Consider the following 16,214-nt stretch of genomic DNA (forward strand, 5'->3'; position numbering starts at 1 on the left):
GTGAGGTAATTACCTTTTGACTTTGTTACTATGTTGAGAAACTGCCTTTTAGATTGAGGTGAACAGAAAATGCATTTCTAATAAGCACCATGGAATTGAGCAAAATTTATTGAGTCGCTTCTCGTCGATTCCCACACAGGTTTCCAACTCAGTTGCTATCCACGTGGCTGATGTCCAGGAGTGAACATCTCTGCAGCAAATTGCACGGTTAGGGTAAAAGGCAAGGAAAGTGGCATCTAGAACTGGCTCCGAGGTCAGAGCATCCTCACAATGCGATCTGTCGTTCTCGAATAGGAATGCGACCTCCGGTTTTAGGGTGGAGTACGTTGTTTGGGACTCTTTTTCTGCAAAACAGACACAGTGACTGAAATTACGCTGCACGGTATGATGTGGAACACGGCTTTGTGCATTTTCCCTGTAGTCCGGTGTGCTTCATGTTCCGCGTAAACGTGAAACTTGCCCTGTTTCAAGCAATGGGTGAAATCATTTAGCAAAGCAAGAATCGAAATTGCAGTAATGTCAAGCAGCTCGTGGTTATTTGACCAAATCATAACCGAACATATATTCTCACAGATACATTTGGAGCTGAAAGGAGTCTGAGAAGATAGACTCAGCTTACCATTGATTTTTGTCTGGATTGATGGGCTCTCATTATCTGCTGCGAAATTGATATTGTAGACGGGCACATCCCAGCAGCTGTGCGAGTCGGAGAGGGATCATGGAACCATTTTCATGTGACTTGGCATCTGTTGTTATGCAGGAGAGCACAGTTGGAAACGCAAGAAAATGGTGCGCGCGGCCGGCTGGTAGTGTGGCCGAGCGGTCGAAGGCGCTGGATCCAGGTTCCAGTCTCGAAAGGGGCGTGGGTTCGAATCCCACCACTGCCATTTCTGCAGATCAACTCCAACGCTGCAGCTTTTTTGTTAAAATGCTGTTTCTGTCCCCACTGTATTGATGTTGAAAACAAAAGTAAAATGGCTTTGCTTCCCGGGGAATTAACTGTGGTGTGGGATAGTGCCGAATATTTCAAAGTGTCTCTGTCTGTCATGATCGTGTTCGCCTCCCGCGCAGAAAATCGCAAGCAGCTGTGCTGTTCCAGGCAAGTTGAGCTTGTACTGGAACCGAATGGAGACCGGTATTTCATCGCTGTTGTGAAACAAAGTCCTGGGGTGACTCGACTCGTCGTTATTTGGTTTTTCGGCCAATGGGAAAATCGTTCCAACGAATTTCGATGTGATATGTTGTTGAATTTCTCCCATTTCCTTCGTTTCCGTCCTGGAGACATCGGAAGGGAAAGGTAATCTAATCGAGACTGTGATTGGTGAAATTCACTTTTTATGGCCCATTCTTATTAGGTTCTTTCTTTCTCTCTTTTCAGTATTGTCTGGGAAGTGGTGGTTCCCTAAGGCTGCAGTATGTGTGAAAGAGTAGTTTGGAATTGTCCTGTTGTTAGTTGTGAGATTACTTTATAAATCATGCCCTCGGACTGTCTCACATTTAGCATTCATGCATCTCTGTGTCTGAAAATGCATTAGGTATGCCAGCTTTGTTTGTGTTCCGTGTTAAATGCTTTCTGTTTTGCGATTCGCTCAATACTTTACGAGTTAACAGCGTTTCTGAGGAAACTTCCAGCTGCAAAAGTCCTTAACTGAGGATCTGGGAAAATTTCACAGAGTATGGTCAGTCGGAGCAAAAGTAAGGAAGTCGTTCCTTTCTGCAGTGTTTCGCAATACTACCTTTCCCGTGAGCATCGAACACAGTAAAGGATTGTGCCACAGACTGCGACGGCAAGCTCCGCTAAAAAGTAATCCTTTAAAGCAGGTGTAAGCAACACAACGTTTTTGGGGGACACCGCGTGGAAACAGATACTTCGGTGTATCTCGTCCATGCTCAGCACATAGCCAAATATAAACAAGTCCGGTTCCCCAGTATTTGGCCCCAAACCCTCTCAACCCATCCTATCCAGAAACTCATGCAATTTTCTGAGCCTCCTCCGCTTCCTCTGGGAGCTCATTCCATACACGCACAACCTTCTGTGTGGGAAATGTGCCTCAGGTCCTTTGTCAATTTCAGCCCACTCACCTTAAACCTATGCTCTCGAGTTTTCAACTCACCTCAACTTGGGTAAAACACGTAAATACTCAGTTTCCAACCCTTCCATTAGATCATGTCGCAGTCGTTACGCTGCAGGGAAAGTCGTCCCAGCCTAGTCGACCTCGCCCTACGGTCCAAACATTGACCACATACTTGTCTAAATTTTATCATCAATTTCACGTGTCTTTTTTTTATGTTTTGAAGATGTCAATTACGCTGGACAACAACGAGCTATTGGAAACAGAAAGGTGAAACGAAGAATGGCTTCAACTTTCAGTGCTGGATGCCCCTGAGCTGCCGGATGGGCGGCTGCGGCTTGTTTCTGTAGTGTAGTGGTCATCACGTTCGCCTCACACGCGAAAGGTCCCCAGTTCGAAACTGGGCAGAAACTGCTTTGTTCTTCATCGGCAGCCTTTTACATGGACAAGAACGGTGCTTTCTTGCTTGCTTTCCCATCTGCAAACCTGCCTTCGAAGTTGCTTGAACAAATCTGCTCGCGTAGTGAAATGTAATGCAATTCCATTTAATGACTGTGCAAAGAATTGTAAAGTTTTTATCCAAACTGGTTCTGATCATATGCAATTCTGTTTGAGAGTGTAGTTACCCCCTTCTGATTCTTCTACGAAAAGCAGTACCGCATTTGCATTCCTTGCGCAGGCGGCTCGGTTCAAAGACAGGGAAGAAGCTGATGCGCTGGTGTCACAGTGCACCACGGATTCCTGAACTTGTCTGTCTGTTAAATGTACCCCAAAGGCGTCTCTGAAAGGCCTCGTTTGGAAGCTGTCTGTCGTTATTCAACGTACGAGAATTGGCACCAGAGGTCCTGAATCATGTTTTGGAGCAGTTCGCACTTGAGTGGCTCTTTCAATCAGCAACAGCAATGAAAGAAATTACACTCTCAGAGGAACCTCTGGACCTGTGCTTTCATGGTGTCGCTAGTATTAAGGTGCGCCCCGAGACCTAAGCCACGTTGGAACTGAAACGGAGGAATCGACAGAGAGGTTACAGAATGACATCGCATCCATTTGGTTTTCTTGAAATCACTGAGGAGCAGGAAAATGTAAACGGCGAAGTCGAGTGGGGAAGTCAGGCAGTTGCAGCTCTGGAGAAACTCCTTCTTTGTGACTCACTCAGCAACCAGACACGTGAAGGTGACTCAGAGGCGTGAGAGCTCTTCACATCGAGAACAAAAAGCAATCAAGGGCAGTTAGCACCTCTTCCGGAGTGGGGGTGGGGTGAGGTAATTACCTTTTGACTTTGTTACTATGTTGAGAAACTGCCTTTTAGATTGAGGTGAACAGAAAATGCATTTCTAATAAGCACCATGGAATTGAGCAAAATTTATTGAGTCGCTTCTCGTCGATTCCCACACAGGTTTCCAACTCAGTTGCTATCCACGTGGCTGATGTCCAGGAGTGAACATCTCTGCAGCAAATTGCACGGTTAGGGTAAAAGGCAAGGAAAGTGGCATCTAGAACTGGCTCCGAGGTCAGAGCATCCTCACAATGCGATCTGTCGTTCTCGAATAGGAATGCGACCTCCGGTTTTAGGGTGGAGTACGTTGTTTGGGACTCTTTTTCTGCAAAACAGACACAGTGACTGAAATTACGCTGCACGGTATGATGTGGAACACGGCTTTGTGCATTTTCCCTGTAGTCCGGTGTGCTTCATGTTCCGCGTAAACGTGAAACTTGCCCTGTTTCAAGCAATGGGTGAAATCATTTAGCAAAGCAAGAATCGAAATTGCAGTAATGTCAAGCAGCTCGTGGTTATTTGACCAAATCATAACCGAACATATATTCTCACAGATACATTTGGAGCTGAAAGGAGTCTGAGAAGATAGACTCAGCTTACCATTGATTTTTGTCTGGATTGATGGGCTCTCATTATCTGCTGCGAAATTGATATTGTAGACGGGCACATCCCAGCAGCTGTGCGAGTCGGAGAGGGATCATGGAACCATTTTCATGTGACTTGGCATCTGTTGTTATGCAGGAGAGCACAGTTGGAAACGCAAGAAAATGGTGCGCGCGGCCGGCTGGTAGTGTGGCCGAGCGGTCGAAGGCGCTGGATCCAGGTTCCAGTCTCGAAAGGGGCGTGGGTTCGAATCCCACCACTGCCATTTCTGCAGATCAACTCCAACGCTGCAGCTTTTTTGTTAAAATGCTGTTTCTGTCCCCACTGTATTGATGTTGAAAACAAAAGTAAAATGGCTTTGCTTCCCGGGGAATTAACTGTGGTGTGGGATAGTGCCGAATATTTCAAAGTGTCTCTGTCTGTCATGATCGTGTTCGCCTCCCGCGCAGAAAATCGCAAGCAGCTGTGCTGTTCCAGGCAAGTTGAGCTTGTACTGGAACCGAATGGAGACCGGTATTTCATCGCTGTTGTGAAACAAAGTCCTGGGGTGACTCGACTCGTCGTTATTTGGTTTTTCGGCCAATGGGAAAATCGTTCCAACGAATTTCGATGTGATATGTTGTTGAATTTCTCCCATTTCCTTCGTTTCCGTCCTGGAGACATCGGAAGGGAAAGGTAATCTAATCGAGACTGTGATTGGTGAAATTCACTTTTTATGGCCCATTCTTATTAGGTTCTTTCTTTCTCTCTTTTCAGTATTGTCTGGGAAGTGGTGGTTCCCTAAGGCTGCAGTATGTGTGAAAGAGTAGTTTGGAATTGTCCTGTTGTTAGTTGTGAGATTACTTTATAAATCATGCCCTCGGACTGTCTCACATTTAGCATTCATGCATCTCTGTGTCTGAAAATGCATTAGGTATGCCAGCTTTGTTTGTGTTCCGTGTTAAATGCTTTCTGTTTTGCGATTCGCTCAATACTTTACGAGTTAACAGCGTTTCTGAGGAAACTTCCAGCTGCAAAAGTCATTAACTGAGGATCTGGGAAAATTTCACAGAGTATGGTCAGTCGGAGCAAAAGTAAGGAAGTCGTTCCTTTCTGCAGTGTTTCGCAATACTACCTTTCCCGTGAGCATCGAACACAGTAAAGGATTGTGCCACAGACTGCGACGGCAAGCTCCGCTAAAAAGTAATCCTTTAAAGCAGGTGTAAGCAACACAACGTTTTTGGGGGACACCGCGTGGAAACAGATACTTCGGTGTATCTCGTCCATGCTCAGCACATAGCCAAATATAAACAAGTCCGGTTCCCCAGTATTTGGCCCCAAACCCTCTCAACCCATCCTATCCAGAAACTCATGCAATTTTCTGAGCCTCCTCCGCTTCCTCTGGGAGCTCATTCCATACACGCACAACCTTCTGTGTGGGAAATGTGCCTCAGGTCCTTTGTCAATTTCAGCCCACTCACCTTAAACCTATGCTCTCGAGTTTTCAACTCACCCCAACTTGGGTAAAACACGTAAATACTCAGTTTCCAACCCTTCCATTAGATCATGTCGCAGTCGTTACGCTGCAGGGAAAGTCGTCCCAGCCTAGTCGACCTCGCCCTACGGTCCAAACATTGACCACATCCTTGTCTATATTTTATCATCAATTTCACGTGTCTTTTTTTTATGTTTTGAAGATGTCAATTACGCTGGACAACAACGAGCTATTGGAAACAGAAAGGTGAAACGAAGAATGGCTTCAACTTTCAGTGCTGGATGCCCCTGAACTGCCGGAGGGGCGGCTGCGGCTTGTTTCTGTAGTGTAGTGGTCATCACGTTCGCCTCACACGCGAAAGGTCCCCAGTTCGCAACTGGGCAGAAACTGCTTTGTTCTTCATCGGCAGCCTTTTACATGGACAAGAACGGTGCTTTCTTGCTTGCTTTCCCATCTGCAAACCTGCCTTCGAAGTTGCTTGAACAAATCTGCTCGCGTAGTGAAATGTAATGCAATTCCATTTAATGACTGTGCAAAGAATTGTAAAGTTTTTATCCAAACTGGTTCTGATCATATGCAATTCTGTTTGAGAGTGTAGTTACCCCCTTCTGATTCTTCTACGAAAAGCAGTACCGCATTTGCATTCCTTGCGCAGGCGGCTCGGTTCAAAGACAGGGAAGAAGCTGATGCGCTGGTGTCACAGTGCACCACGGATTCCTGAACTTGTCTGTCTGTTAAATGTACCCCAAAGGCGTCTCTGAAAGGCCTCGTTTGGAAGCTGTCTGTCGTTATTCAACGTACGAGAATTGGCACCAGAGGTCCTGAATCATGTTTTGGAGCAGTTCGCACTTGAGTGGCTCTTTCAATCAGCAACAGCAATGAAAGAAATTACACTCTCAGAGGAACCTCTGGACCTGTGCTTTCATGGTGTCGCTAGTATTGAGGTGCGCCCCGAGACCTAAGCCACGTTGGAACTGAAACGGAGGAATCGACAGAGAGGTTACAGAATGACATCGCATCCATTTGGTTTTCTTGAAATCACTGAGGAGCAGGAAAATGTAAACGGCGAAGTCGAGTGGGGAAGTCAGGCAGTTGCAGCTCTGGAGAAACCCCTTCTTTGTGACTCACTCAGTAACCAGACACGTGAAGGTGACTCAGAGGCGTGAGAGCTCTTCACATCGAGAACAAAAAGCAATCAAGGGCAGTTAGCACCTCTTCCGGAGTGGGGGTGGGGTGAGGTAATTACCTTTTGACTTTGTTACTATGTTGAGAAACTGCCTTTTAGATTGAGGTGAACAGAAAATGCATTTCTAATAAGCACCATGGAATTGAGCAAAATTTATTGAGTCGCTTCTCGTCGATTCCCACACAGGTTTCCAACTCAGTTGCTATCCATGTGGCTGATGTCCAGGAGTGAACATCTCTGCAGCAAATTGCACGGTTAGGGTAAAAGGCAAGGAAAGTGGCATCTAGAACTGGCTCCGAGGTCAGAGCATCCTCACAATGCGATCTGTCGTTCTCGAATAGGAATGCGACCTCCGGTTTTAGGGTGGAGTACATTGTTTGGGACTCTTTTTCTGCAAAACAGACACAGTGACTGAAATTACGCTGCACGGTATGATGTGGAACACGGCTTTGTGCATTTTCCCTGTAGTCCGGTGTGCTTCATGTTCCGCGTAAACGTGAAACTTGCCCTGTTTCAAGCAATGGGTGAAATCATTTAGCAAAGCAAGAATCGAAATTGCAGTAATGTCAAGCAGCTCGTGGTTATTTGACCAAATCATAACCGAACATATATTCTCACAGATACATTTGGAGCTGAAAGGAGTCTGAGAAGATAGACTCAGCTTACCATTGATTTTTGTCTGGATTGATGGGCTCTCATTATCTGCTGCGAAATTGATATTGTAGACGGGCACATCCCAGCAGCTGTGCGAGTCGGAGAGGGATCATGGAAACATTTCATGTGACTTGGCATCTGTTGTTATGCAGGAGAGCACAGTTGGAAACGCAAGAAAATGGTGCGCGCGGCCGGCTGGTAGTGTGGCCGAGCGGTCTAAGGCGCTGGATCCAGGTTCCAGTCTCGAAAGGGGCGTGGGTTCGAATCCCACCACTGCCATTTCTGCAGATCAACTCCAACGCTGCAGCTTTTTTGTTAAAATGCTGTTTCTGTCCCCACTGTATTGATGTTGAAAACAAAAGTAAAATGGCTTTGCTTCCCGGGGAATTAACTGTGGTGTGGGATAGTGCCGAATATTTCAAAGTGTCTCTGTCTGTCATGATCGTGTTCGCCTCCCGCGCAGAAAATCGCAAGCAGCTGTGCTGTTCCAGGCAAGTTGAGCTTGTACTGGAACCGAATGGAGACCGGTATTTCATCGCTGTTGTGAAAAAAAGTCCTGGGGTGACTCGACTCGTCGTTATTTGGTTTTTCGGCCAATGGGAAAATCGTTCCAACGAATTTCGATGTGATATGTTGTTGAATTTCTCCCATTTCCTTCGTTTCCGTCCTGGAGACATCGGAAGGGAAAGGTAATCTAATCGAGACTGTGATTGGTGAAATTCACTTTTTATGGCCCATTCTTATTAGGTTCTTTCTTTCTCTCTTTTCAGTATTGTCTGGGAAGTGGTGGTTCCCTAAGGCTGCAGTATGTGTGAAAGAGTAGTTTGGAATTGTCCTGTTGTTAGTTGTGAGATTACTTTATAAATCATGCCCTCGGACTGTCTCACATTTAGCATTCATGCACCTCTGTGTCTGAAAATGCATTAGGTATGCCAGCTTTGTTTGTGTTCCGTGTTAAATGCTTTCTGTTTTGCGATTCGCTCAATACTTTACGAGTTAACAGCGTTTCTGAGGAAACTTCCAGCTGCAAAAGTCCTTAACTGAGGATCTGGGAAAATTTCACAGAGTATGGTCAGTCGGAGCAAAAGTAAGGAAGTCGTTCCTTTCTGCAGTGTTTCGCAATACTACCTTTCCCGTGAGCATCGAACACAGTAAAGGATTGTGCCACAGACTGCGACGGCAAGCTCCGCTAAAAAGTAATCCTTTAAAGCAGGTGTAAGCAACACAACGTTTTTGGGGGACACCGCGTGGAAACAGATACTTCGGTGTATCTCGTCCATGCTCAGCACATAGCCAAATATAAACAAGTCCGGTTCCCCAGTATTTGGCCCCAAACCCTCTCAACCCATCCTATCCAGAAACTCATGCAATTTTCTGAGCCCCCTCCGCTTCCTCTGGGAGCTCATTCCATACACGCACAACCTTCTGTGTGGGAAATGTGCCTCAGGTCCTTTGTCAATTTCAGCCCACTCACCTTAAACCTATGCTCTCGAGTTTTCAACTCACCTCAACTTGGGTAAAACACGTAAATACTCAGTTTCCAACCCTTCCATTAGATCATGTCGCAGTCGTTACGCTGCAGGGAAAGTCGTCCCAGCCTAGTCGACCTCGCCCTACGGTCCAAACATTGACCACATACTTGTCTAAATTTTATCATCAATTTCACGTGTCTTTTTTTTATGTTTTGAAGATGTCAATTACGCTGGACAACAACGAGCTATTGGAAACAGAAAGGTGAAACGAAGAATGGCTTCAACTTTCAGTGCTGGATGCCCCTGAGCTGCCGGATGGGCGGCTGCGGCTTGTTTCTGTAGTGTAGTGGTCATCACGTTCGCCTCACACGCGAAAGGTCCCCAGTTCGCAACTGGGCAGAAACTGCTTTGTTCTTCATCGGCAGCCTTTTACATGGACAAGAACGGTGCTTTCTTGCTTGCTTTCCCATCTGCAAACCTGCCTTCGAAGTTGCTTGAACAAATCTGCTCGCGTAGTGAAATGTAATGCAATTCCATTTAATGACTGTGCAAAGAATTGTTAAGTTTTTATCCAAACTGGTTCTGATCATATGCAATTCTGTTTGAGAGTGTAGTTACCCCCTTCTGATTCTTCTACGAAAAGCAGTACCGCATTTGCATTCCTTGCGCAGGCGGCTCGGTTCAAAGACAGGGAAGAAGCTGATGCGCTGGTGTCACAGTGCACCACGGATTCCTGAACTTGTCTGTCTGTTAAATGTACCCCAAAGGCGTCTCTGAAAGGCCTCGTTTGGAAGCTGTCTGTCGTTATTCAACGTACGAGAATTGGCACCAGAGGTCCTGAATCATGTTTTGGAGCAGTTCGCACTTGAGTGGCTCTTTCAATCAGCAACAGCAATGAAAGAAATTACACTCTCAGAGGAACCTCTGGACCTGTGCTTTCATGGTGTCGCTAGTATTGAGGTGCGCCCCGAGACCTAAGCCACGTTGGAACTGAAACGGAGGAATCGACAGAGAGGTTACAGAATGACATCGCATCCATTTGGTTTTCTTGAAATCACTGAGGAGCAGGAAAATGTAAACGGCGAAGTCGAGTGGGGAAGTCAGGCAGTTGCAGCTCTGGAGAAACCCCTTCTTTGTGACTCACTCAGCAACCAGACACGTGAAGGTGACTCAGAGGCGTGAGAGCTCTTCACATCGAGAACAAAAAGCAATCAAGGGCAGTTAGCACCTCTTCCGGAGTGGGGGTGGGGTGAGGTAATTACCTTTTGACTTTGTTACTATGTTGAGAAACTGCCTTTTAGATTGAGGTGAACAGAAAATGCATTTCTAATAAGCACCATGGAATTGAGCAAAATTTATTGAGTCGCTTCTCGTCGATTCCCACACAGGTTTCCAACTCAGTTGCTATCCATGTGGCTGATGTCCAGGAGTGAACATCTCTGCAGCAAATTGCACGGTTAGGGTAAAAGGCAAGGAAAGTGGCATCTAGAACTGGCTCCGAGGTCAGAGCATCCTCACAATGCGATCTGTCGTTCTCGAATAGGAATGCGACCTCCGGTTTTAGGGTGGAGTACATTGTTTGGGACTCTTTTTCTGCAAAACAGACACAGTGACTGAAATTACGCTGCACGGTATGATGTGGAACACGGCTTTGTGCATTTTCCCTGTAGTCCGGTGTGCTTCATGTTCCGCGTAAACGTGAAACTTGCCCTGTTTCAAGCAATGGGTGAAATCATTTAGCAAAGCAAGAATCGAAATTGCAGTAATGTCAAGCAGCTCGTGGTTATTTGACCAAATCATAACCGAACATATATTCTCACAGATACATTTGGAGCTGAAAGGAGTCTGAGAAGATAGACTCAGCTTACCATTGATTTTTGTCTGGATTGATGGGCTCTCATTATCTGCTGCGAAATTGATATTGTAGACGGGCACATCCCAGCAGCTGTGCGAGTCGGAGAGGGATCATGGAAACATTTCATGTGACTTGGCATCTGTTGTTATGCAGGAGAGCACAGTTGGAAACGCAAGAAAATGGTGCGCGCGGCCGGCTGGTAGTGTGGCCGAGCGGTCTAAGGCGCTGGATCCAGGTTCCAGTCTCGAAAGGGGCGTGGGTTCGAATCCCACCACTGCCATTTCTGCAGATCAACTCCAACGCTGCAGCTTTTTTGTTAAAATGCTGTTTCTGTCCCCACTGTATTGATGTTGAAAACAAAAGTAAAATGGCTTTGCTTCCCGGGGAATTAACTGTGGTGTGGGATAGTGCCGAATATTTCAAAGTGTCTCTGTCTGTCATGATCGTGTTCGCCTCCCGCGCAGAAAATCGCAAGCAGCTGTGCTGTTCCAGGCAAGTTGAGCTTGTACTGGAACCGAATGGAGACCGGTATTTCATCGCTGTTGTGAAACAAAGTCCTGGGGTGACTCGACTCGTCGTTATTTGGTTTTTCGGCCAATGGGAAAATCGTTCCAACGAATTTCGATGTGATATGTTGTTGAATTTCTCCCATTTCCTTCGTTTCCGTCCTGGAGACATCGGAAGGGAAAGGTAATCTAATCGAGACTGTGATTGGTGAAATTCACTTTTTATGGCCCATTCTTATTAGGTTCTTTCTTTCTCTCTTTTCAGTATTGTCTGGGAAGTGGTGGTTCCCTAAGGCTGCAGTATGTGTGAAAGAGTAGTTTGGAATTGTCCTGTTGTTAGTTGTGAGATTACTTTATAAATCATGCCCTCGGACTGTCTCACATTTAGCATTCATGCATCTCTGTGTCTGAAAATGCATTAGGTATGCCAGCTTTGTTTGTGTTCCGTGTTAAATGCTTTCTGTTTTGCGATTCGCTCAATACTTTACGAGTTAACAGCGTTTCTGAGGAAACTTCCAGCTGCAAAAGTCCTTAACTGAGGATCTGGGAAAATTTCACAGAGTATGGTCAGTCGGAGCAAAAGTAAGGAAGTCGTTCCTTTCTGCAGTGTTTCGCAATACTACCTTTCCCGTGAGCATCGAACACAGTAAAGGATTGTGCCACAGACTGCGACGGCAAGCTCCGCTAAAAAGTAATCCTTTAAAGCAGGTGTAAGCAACACAACGTTTTTGGGGGACACCGCGTGGAAACAGATACTTCGGTGTATCTCGTCCATGCTCAGCACATAGCCAAATATAAACAAGTCCGGTTCCCCAGTATTTGGCCCCAAACCCTCTCAACCCATCCTATCCAGAAACTCATGCAATTTTCTGAGCCTCCTCCGCTTCCTCTGGGAGCTCATTCCATACACGCACAACCTTCTGTGTGGGAAATGTGCCTCAGGTCCTTTGTCAATTTCAGCCCACTCACCTTAAACCTATGCTCTCGAGTTTTCAACTCACCCCAACTTGGGTAAAACACGTAAATACTCAGTTTCCAACCCTTCCATTAGATCATGTCGCAGTCGTTACGCTGCAGGGAAAGTCGTCCCAGCCTAGTCGACCTCGCCCTACGGTCCAAACATTGACCACATCCTTGTCTATATTTTATCATCAATTTCACGTGTCTTTTTTTTATGTTTTGAAGATGTCAATTACGCTGGACAACAACGAGCTATTGGAAACAGAAAGGTGAAACGAAGAATGGCTTCAACTTTCAGTGCTGGATGCCCCTGAGCTGCCGGATGGGCGGCTGCGGCTTGTTTCTGTAGTGTAGTGGTCATCACGTTCGCCTCACACGCGAAAGGTCCCCAGTTCGAAACTGGGCAGAAACTGCTTTGTTCTTCATCGGCAGCCTTTTACATGGACAAGAACGGTGCTTTCTTGCTTGCTTTCCCATCTGCAAACCTGCCTTCGAAGTTGCTTGAACAAATCTGCTCGCGTAGTGAAATGTAATGCAATTCCATTTAATGACTGTGCAAAGAATTGTAAAGTTTTTATCCAAACTGGTTCTGATCATATGCAATTCTGTTTGAGAGTGTAGTTACCCCCTTCTGATTCTTCTACGAAAAGCAGTACCGCATTTGCATTCCTTGCGCAGGCGGCTCGGTTCAAAGACAGGGAAGAAGCTGATGCGCTGGTGTCACAGTGCACCACGGATTCCTGAACTTGTCTGTCTGTTAAATGTACCCCAAAGGCGTCTCTGAAAGGCCTCGTTTGGAAGCTGTCTGTCGTTATTCAACGTACGAGAATTGGCACCAGAGGTCCTGAATCATGTTTTGGAGCAGTTCGCACTTGAGTGGCTCTTTCAATCAGCAACAGCAATGAAAGAAATTACACTCTCAGAGGAACCTCTGGACCTGTGCTTTCATGGTGTCGCTAGTATTAAGGTGCGCCCCGAGACCTAAGCCACGTTGGAACTGAAACGGAGGAATCGACAGAGAGGTTACAGAATGACATCGCATCCATTTGGTTTTCTTGAAATCACTGAGGAGCAGGAAAATGTAAACGGCGAAGTCGAGTGGGGAAGTCAGGCAGTTGCAGCTCTGGAGAAACTCCTTCTTTGTGACTCACTCAGCAACCAGACACGTGAAGGTGACTCAGAGGCGTGAGAGCTCTTCACATCGAGAACAAAAAGCAATCAAGGGCAGTTAGCACCTCTTCCGGAGTGGGGGTGGGGTGAGGTAATTACCTTTTGACTTTGTTACTATGTTGAGAAACTGCCTTTTAGATTGAGGTGAACAGAAAATGCATTTCTAATAAGCACCATGGAATTGAGCAAAATTTATTGAGTCGCTTCTCGTCGATTCCCACACAGGTTTCCAACTCAGTTGCTATCCACGTGGCTGATGTCCAGGAGTGAACATCTCTGCAGCAAATTGCACGGTTAGGGTAAAAGGCAAGGAAAGTGGCATCTAGAACTGGCTCCGAGGTCAGAGCATCCTCACAATGCGATCTGTCGTTCTCGAATAGGAATGCGACCTCCGGTTTTAGGGTGGAGTACGTTGTTTGGGACTCTTTTTCTGCAAAACAGACACAGTGACTGAAATTACGCTGCACGGTATGATGTGGAACACGGCTTTGTGCATTTTCCCTGTAGTCCGGTGTGCTTCATGTTCCGCGTAAACGTGAAACTTGCCCTGTTTCAAGCAATGGGTGAAATCATTTAGCAAAGCAAGAATCGAAATTGCAGTAATGTCAAGCAGCTCGTGGTTATTTGACCAAATCATAACCGAACATATATTCTCACAGATACATTTGGAGCTGAAAGGAGTCTGAGAAGATAGACTCAGCTTACCATTGATTTTTGTCTGGATTGATGGGCTCTCATTATCTGCTGCGAAATTGATATTGTAGACGGGCACATCCCAGCAGCTGTGCGAGTCGGAGAGGGATCATGGAACCATTTTCATGTGACTTGGCATCTGTTGTTATGCAGGAGAGCACAGTTGGAAACGCAAGAAAATGGTGCGCGCGGCCGGCTGGTAGTGTGGCCGAGCGGTCGAAGGCGCTGGATCCAGGTTCCAGTCTCGAAAGGGGCGTGGGTTCGAATCCCACCACTGCCATTTCTGCAGATCAACTCCAACGCTGCAGCTTTTTTGTTAAAATGCTGTTTCTGTCCCCACTGTATTGATGTTGAAAACAAAAGTAAAATGGCTTTGCTTCCCGGGGAATTAACTGTGGTGTGGGATAGTGCCGAATATTTCAAAGTGTCTCTGTCTGTCATGATCGTGTTCGCCTCCCGCGCAGAAAATCGCAAGCAGCTGTGCTGTTCCAGGCAAGTTGAGCTTGTACTGGAACCGAATGGAGACCGGTATTTCATCGCTGTTGTGAAACAAAGTCCTGGGGTGACTCGACTCGTCGTTATTTGGTTTTTCGGCCAATGGGAAAATCGTTCCAACGAATTTCGATGTGATATGTTGTTGAATTTCTCCCATTTCCTTCGTTTCCGTCCTGGAGACATCGGAAGGGAAAGGTAATCTAATCGAGACTGTGATTGGTGAAATTCACTTTTTATGGCCCATTCTTATTAGGTTCTTTCTTTCTCTCTTTTCAGTATTGTCTGGGAAGTGGTGGTTCCCTAAGGCTGCAGTATGTGTGAAAGAGTAGTTTGGAATTGTCCTGTTGTTAGTTGTGAGATTACTTTATAAATCATGCCCTCGGACTGTCTCACATTTAGCATTCATGCATCTCTGTGTCTGAAAATGCATTAGGTATGCCAGCTTTGTTTGTGTTCCGTGTTAAATGCTTTCTGTTTTGCGATTCGCTCAATACTTTACGAGTTAACAGCGTTTCTGAGGAAACTTCCAGCTGCAAAAGTCCTTAACTGAGGATCTGGGAAAATTTCACAGAGTATGGTCAGTCGGAGCAAAAGTAAGGAAGTCGTTCCTTTCTGCAGTGTTTCGCAATACTACCTTTCCCGTGAGCATCGAACACAGTAAAGGATTGTGCCACAGACTGCGACGGCAAGCTCCGCTAAAAAGTAATCCTTTAAAGCAGGTGTAAGCAACACAACGTTTTTGGGGGACACCGCGTGGAAACAGATACTTCGGTGTATCTCGTCCATGCTCAGCACATAGCCAAATATAAACAAGTCCGGTTCCCCAGTATTTGGCCCCAAACCCTCTCAACCCATCCTATCCAGAAACTCATGCAATTTTCTGAGCCTCCTCCGCTTCCTCTGGGAGCTCATTCCATACACGCACAACCTTCTGTGTGGGAAATGTGCCTCAGGTCCTTTGTCAATTTCAGCCCACTCACCTTAAACCTATGCTCTCGAGTTTTCAACTCACCTCAACTTGGGTAAAACACGTAAATACTCAGTTTCCAACCCTTCCATTAGATCATGTCGCAGTCGTTACGCTGCAGGGAAAGTCGTCCCAGCCTAGTCGACCTCGCCCTACGGTCCAAACATTGACCACATACTTGTCTAAATTTTATCATCAATTTCACGTGTCTTTTTTTTATGTTTTGAAGATGTCAATTACGCTGGACAACAACGAGCTATTGGAAACAGAAAGGTGAAACGAAGAATGGCTTCAACTTTCAGTGCTGGATGCCCCTGAGCTGCCGGATGGGCGGCTGCGGCTTGTTTCTGTAGTGTAGTGGTCATCACGTTCGCCTCACACGCGAAAGGTCCCCAGTTCGAAACTGGGCAGAAACTGCTTTGTTCTTCATCGGCAGCCTTTTACATGGACAAGAACGGTGCTTTCTTGCTTGCTTTCCCATCTGCAAACCTGCCTTCGAAGTTGCTTGAACAAATCTGCTCGCGTAGTGAAATGTAATGCAATTCCATTTAATGACTGTGCAAAGAATTGTAAAGTTTTTATCCAAACTGGTTCTGATCATATGCAATTCTGTTTGAGAGTGTAGTTACCCCCTTCTGATTCTTCTACGAAAAGCAGTACCGCATTTGCATTCCTTGCGCAGGCGGCTCGGTTCAAAGACAGGGAAGAAGCTGATGCGCTGGTGTCACAGTGCACCACGGATTCCTGAACTTGTCTGTCTGTTAAATGTACCCCAAAGGCGTCTCTGAAAGGCCTCGTTTGGAAGCTGTCTGTCGTTATTCAACGTACGAG

General features: G+C 46.1%; 8 non-coding genes across 8 annotated transcripts; all 8 read left to right on the plus strand.

Annotated features, from left to right (window-relative positions):
- The first annotated feature begins 805 nt into the window (after positions 1–805).
- On the plus strand, positions 806–887 carry trnal-cag (transfer RNA leucine (anticodon CAG)). The gene has a single exon. It is a non-coding gene; the product is annotated as a tRNA-Leu (tRNA).
- Positions 888–2,412: 1,525 nt separating this feature from the next.
- trnav-cac (transfer RNA valine (anticodon CAC)) lies at positions 2,413–2,485 on the plus strand. Its single transcript has one exon. It is a non-coding gene; the product is annotated as a tRNA-Val (tRNA).
- A 1,649-nt stretch (positions 2,486–4,134) lies between these two features.
- On the plus strand, positions 4,135–4,216 carry trnal-cag (transfer RNA leucine (anticodon CAG)). The gene has a single exon. It is a non-coding gene; the product is annotated as a tRNA-Leu (tRNA).
- Positions 4,217–7,462: 3,246 nt separating this feature from the next.
- Positions 7,463–7,544, plus strand: trnal-cag (transfer RNA leucine (anticodon CAG)). The gene has a single exon. It is a non-coding gene; the product is annotated as a tRNA-Leu (tRNA).
- Positions 7,545–10,790: 3,246 nt separating this feature from the next.
- trnal-cag (transfer RNA leucine (anticodon CAG)) lies at positions 10,791–10,872 on the plus strand. The gene has a single exon. It is a non-coding gene; the product is annotated as a tRNA-Leu (tRNA).
- Positions 10,873–12,397: 1,525 nt separating this feature from the next.
- Positions 12,398–12,470, plus strand: trnav-cac (transfer RNA valine (anticodon CAC)). The gene has a single exon. It is a non-coding gene; the product is annotated as a tRNA-Val (tRNA).
- A 1,649-nt stretch (positions 12,471–14,119) lies between these two features.
- Positions 14,120–14,201, plus strand: trnal-cag (transfer RNA leucine (anticodon CAG)). The gene has a single exon. It is a non-coding gene; the product is annotated as a tRNA-Leu (tRNA).
- Positions 14,202–15,726: 1,525 nt separating this feature from the next.
- On the plus strand, positions 15,727–15,799 carry trnav-cac (transfer RNA valine (anticodon CAC)). Its single transcript has one exon. It is a non-coding gene; the product is annotated as a tRNA-Val (tRNA).
- Positions 15,800–16,214: the final 415 nt, after the last annotated feature.

Source organism: Chiloscyllium punctatum, chromosome 16 (genome assembly GCF_047496795.1).
Source record: "Chiloscyllium punctatum isolate Juve2018m chromosome 16, sChiPun1.3, whole genome shotgun sequence".
NCBI lineage: Eukaryota > Metazoa > Chordata > Chondrichthyes > Orectolobiformes > Hemiscylliidae > Chiloscyllium > Chiloscyllium punctatum.